At 34.2% G+C, this 5,096-nt stretch overlaps 1 pseudogene; it reads left to right on the forward strand.

Annotated features, from left to right (window-relative positions):
- The first annotated feature begins 947 nt into the window (after window positions 1–947).
- Window positions 948–3,726, forward strand: LOC109676280 (olfactory receptor 8U1-like; annotated as a pseudogene).
- The last annotated feature ends 1,370 nt before the right edge of the window (window positions 3,727–5,096 follow it).

Here is a 5,096-nt window from a genome sequence, read left to right on the forward strand (position 1 = left end):
CATTGTGAAGGTCACATTCACTTTGAAAGAGAAGGTGTGCACTATATTCATACAAATTAAAATGCTCATTATAAACAACTTTCAGTGGTTTGTTTTAAAAGTGGAGAAATACAAATAAGATGGAAAGATATCCTTGGTTACAGATCAGAGTGGGAGATATCCTTGTTTATAGACTTTATCTTTCTACTAGTGTTTATGAAAATGTTCTGATGTATAGTAGATGAGGATATAGATTTTAAAATTTGCTTGCATCTAATAGTGGACCATGAATTCAGTTTTTAGTATCCTGACCAGCATTGTATGGAATAAGTAGAATAGAATATATTGTAGAAAAGCACCAAACAACACATAATTACAGCAAATACGAAGATTATGCTACATATGTTCATTAGTTCTATTCAGTCTTGTATTAAGTGTTTAATTCTGTAAGTTTGTGGTCTAAAGGTTTGTATCTGACCATATTGTAGAGAATGATTTTGGTCTGAATAACCCAATAATCAAAGATTTTATTTTGATTTTACCTCCATTTTCCTCCCTTATGTTTTGGTTCACAATGACATTTTTTGCTCTTCATTTTTGTTAGTGTGTATTAATTGTACAAAGGGGTTTCACCATGGTTCACCATGGTGTTACATTTTACTTTACGTATCTATCACATATTAATTAGATTAAAACCCTCTATTGCTCTCTTTTCCCCTTTGAACAGAAGCTCAGGCAATGTAGTCTGTTTCAAATTCTAGCTTTGTGCAAGTAATGGATTTAGGGAAGAGAAATATTTTGTTTACACAATTATCTCTTTCTGATGTTCACTCCATTACACTAATAATCTCTAAATATCATCTCCATAAAATAATAAATTATAAAACCAACACAGGAATTACGTTATAACTGTACCACTTGGAGTTCATTCTTTTGTCTAAGTTCTCATCTAGGTGTCCTGAAGACACATGGCTGAGATAAATCTCACCCAGGTAAAGGAGTTCATTCTTGTGGGCCTCACGAATCGTCAGGAGTTGAAGATACCTCTCTTTCTGGTATTCTTATCCATCTACCTCTTCACAGTTGTAGGCAATCTAGGTTTGATCCTGGTCATTAGAACAGATGAAAGACTCAACACCCCAATGTACTTCTTCCTTAGCAACCTGGCTTTTGTGGATTTCTGTTATGCTTCTGTCATTACACCCAAGATGCTTGGGAATTTCTTGTATGAACAAAACATTATATCCTTCAATGCATGTGCTACTCAGTTAGGCTGCTTTCTTACCTTCATGATATCAGAGTGTTTGCTACTGGCTTCCATGGCCTATGATAGATATGCAGCCATTTATAACCCTCTGCTGTATATGGTCACAATGTCCCCAGGAGTCTGCATTCAGCTTTTAGCTGTACCTTATAGCTATAGCTTCCTGATGGCATTATTTCATGCTATCCTTACCTTTCATCTCTCCTATTGCCATTCCAATATCATCAGTCATTTCTACTGTGATGACATGCCTCTCCTCAGACTAACTTGCTCAGACACTCACTTGAAACAGCTGTGGGTTTTGACCTGTGCAGGTATCACATTCATTTCTTCAGTTCTGATTGTCTTTGTTTCCTACATGTTCATTATTTCTGCCATCCTGAGGATACGCTCAGCTGAGGGAAGATACAAGGCTTTCTCCACCTGTAGCTCCCACATGCTGGCAGTCACCATATTCTATGGGACTTATCTTTATGTACTTACAACCAAGCTCTAGCCATTCCCTTGACACAGATAAGTTGGCCTCTGTCTTCTACACAGTGATTATCCCCATGTTGAACCCCTTGATCTATAGCCTCAGGAACAAGGATGTGAAAGATGCTCTGAATAAAGCCATTAACAGTAGAAACCAGGCCTTTCTGCTCATGAAAGTAAGAAAAAGACTTCCATAAATACAAGAAGATTTCCCTCTGCAATCTGTTTATCCCATTAATAAAACTAGTACAGTGCCTTGATGTCTTAGTCGATAATCAATAAGGATCTGTTTACTATAAAATGAAATCATTTCTATATTATTTATAAGAAAGTTTGAATTAGGGTTATATTTCATATGAAAGGGGTATGTAAGAATTTACATAAAATTTTATTTCCCACATAGATCTTTTTCAAAATTTATCTCATATGATGACTATAATCTATATACTGGCAAAGAATAGAGGAAAAACAAAGGTACCCTTAATACCCAGACTAGGATTATAAGAGTATTTTAATAATATATTCAAGTTAAATTTAAATAACACATCCAAAATTAAATTTAGTGTTATTTTCCAGTTAAATTATAGACAATTGCAAACCAGGGGTTTCAAATGGGGGATAACTTTTCTACCAGAGGATATTAGGCAATGCTTGGAGTTATTATTGACTTTCATGATAAGAACATGGGATGGAAAAAAATACTATTGGTGTCTAGTGGGTGAGGCTAGGTATGCTGAAAATAACCTACAATTCATAGAACTTTCTTTCACACAAAAGTAGTTTTCCAGTTCAAAGTGACAATAATGTCAACCCTGAAAAGTATGCTTTGAACAATCATTTCCTTAACAATTATTATTTGGGTCAAACTGGTTGATATTGATGCTTGCATCTTCTATAGCATCCATTGTTGGTTTCTCTAATTTGTTCTGTTAAATGTTAAGATTGACACTAAAATCCTGAGCTAAATTATGTTTTTACTTTTCTTATCTGTCGATTTTTATTTCACGTATTCTGGGGCTTCTTTGTACATAAATAATAATTGTTTACCTATGTTATTTCCTGTTTTCATTACTAAAGGCCTCTGTTTTCTGGTGGGCTTTATTATCTAAAGTATCTTTGTATGAATTTAATAAAACCATATACGCTGTCTATTGGATATTATTTGCACAAATTGTAGTCTATTATTTACTTGCAAAATATTTGTGACATTCAGTATAACTTGTGCCTCTTTGAAACAGCCAATTTGGGGATTTAGGATTTAGGATTTTTAATTATTTGTTGGTGTCTCTGACTTTTGATTGGAGTATTTAGTCCATTAATATTTCATATAATTATTGGTATGGTTTAATTTATGTCTGTCGTGTCCCTTTGTTTCTGATGTCAAGTTACTGCCTCCTTTTGTTCTAAAAATTTTTACTTAGATATTTTATGCCTGTATTGTTAAACAACACACACACATAGACATACACACAGACACACACACACACACACACACACACATACTGCCACTCCTGTTCAGGATTTGTTTCTTTTTGTTTTTGCTGCTATTTTTTTCCCTACTGATTTTCCCAAACTAATTCTGTAAAATCTGAATTCTTGCCATCATTTTGCTATAGTTGACTATTGAATATCTCTTAAAGGCCCTTTTGGTGAAACATCAACAATGCTTCTAATTTTTACAAGATAGAGCAGCTTTTTTGAAAAAACACTTTTTAGGTTGTTTTCTAAACATTGATTGGTTCTGAAGGTGCTGGAATCATTTGTTTTCAAGTGTTTCCCATTGTTTTTTGACTCTATAAAGGGAGGCATTGATGGAAGACCTCACTCCACTTTTCCAGAAGTCCCTCACATTTCTACTTTTCTTCATCAAAAATATCTGAACCATTTTCCATATTTCAATCATTTTATCTTTCATGATTGCATTGGTCTGTATATTTTTATTACAAAAGATGCAAGAAAAGTTGTCACTGGTAGAAATGTTTTACTTCTTCCATTGTTGCAATGTGTGATTTCCTATAAAATTGTGACAAAGTTATAAAAGGTACTCTTTTATCCATGAGAGGTTATTAAAAATTTGCCACTGAAGATGACAAGTGGTCAGTATAACCTTTATCCATCGATATATTTGGTTTCTCTAGAGAAAGTCAATCAATAGATATATAGATGTATTTTGATGTGTATATGTGTGCATACACACACATATATAAGAAAATTCCTTATAAAAATTGGCTCATGTGCTTGTGGAGGTCAAGTCATGTACTCCTCTCTGCAAGTGGAAGAAGCATGAATTCTGGTGGTTTAATTCAGTCCTGATAATCAGAAAAGCCAATAATGTAATTTCTAATTCAAGGATGAAAATCTGAGAAACAAGAGGGGCTTCAGGAGGAATTCCTGGAGACCAAATATCTGAGAACCAGGAGCTTGGAATCAGAAGAATGACAACAGTGTATCCTATTGGTAGAAAATTTCGAGTCTAAAGTCTTGGGAACAGAGAGCAAGGTGTATGTTACAGCTCAAGAAAAAATAGACTCATGTTTCCTTACATTTTTGGTTTACTTGTTTGTTTGATTTGGCTTGACTTGGTTTGGATTTTGGTTTATTGAGACTACATAGCCCAGGCTACCTAACTCACCATCCCCCTCCCTCAACCTCATGACCACTGGCATTACTACAGATGTGTGCCATCAATTCCAGTTTTCTTCCCCCTTTTGGTTCTATTTGAACCCTCAGTGAATAGGATGATGCTCTCCAACACCAGATGCTTTAATTCAGTCTACTGATTCAAGTGCTGAGCTCTTCTGGAAACATGCATACAGACACACAGAATAATGTTTTACCAGTTCACTGTATACCCCTTAACCCATTCATGTTCACATATGAAATTGTCCTGGCAAGGCCTGTAATCATACTTAGATCTGAGTGTTAACTTACTGCAAATTACCAATGGAGTCATGGAAGTCTTTGAGAAGTCTCTAAACCTTCTAAATCTGAATCTGCTATTGATAACTGAACATAATTATTTCAACAATCTCATTCAACGCTCCCCTGATCAACTTTAAAATTTCTACTTTTAACATGTTAAATTTCTTTAATATATTTCTTATTTGTTGATTTATTTAACAGGTTTGAAAGTGCTTACTTCCTCAACTTCCTAGGTATTAATAATAGCTTCTTTAAGTCTACATCTACTTATCTTTAATATGTACCTGTCATAGATACTTCCTACTGACTTCTTTTTCATATACCCACCCATTCAAATATGAGTCACTCTTTCTTGTTTTGTTTTTTGTGACTTACAGAAGGTTAATGAAAATTTGACACTATAGTTTCATTTTAGCAACTCTGAAATCTGATTTTCTTTTTGTTTTTCCTTTTGAGA

This window comes from Castor canadensis, chromosome 1 (assembly GCF_047511655.1).
Source record: "Castor canadensis chromosome 1, mCasCan1.hap1v2, whole genome shotgun sequence".
NCBI classification, from domain to species: Eukaryota; Metazoa; Chordata; class Mammalia; order Rodentia; family Castoridae; genus Castor; species Castor canadensis.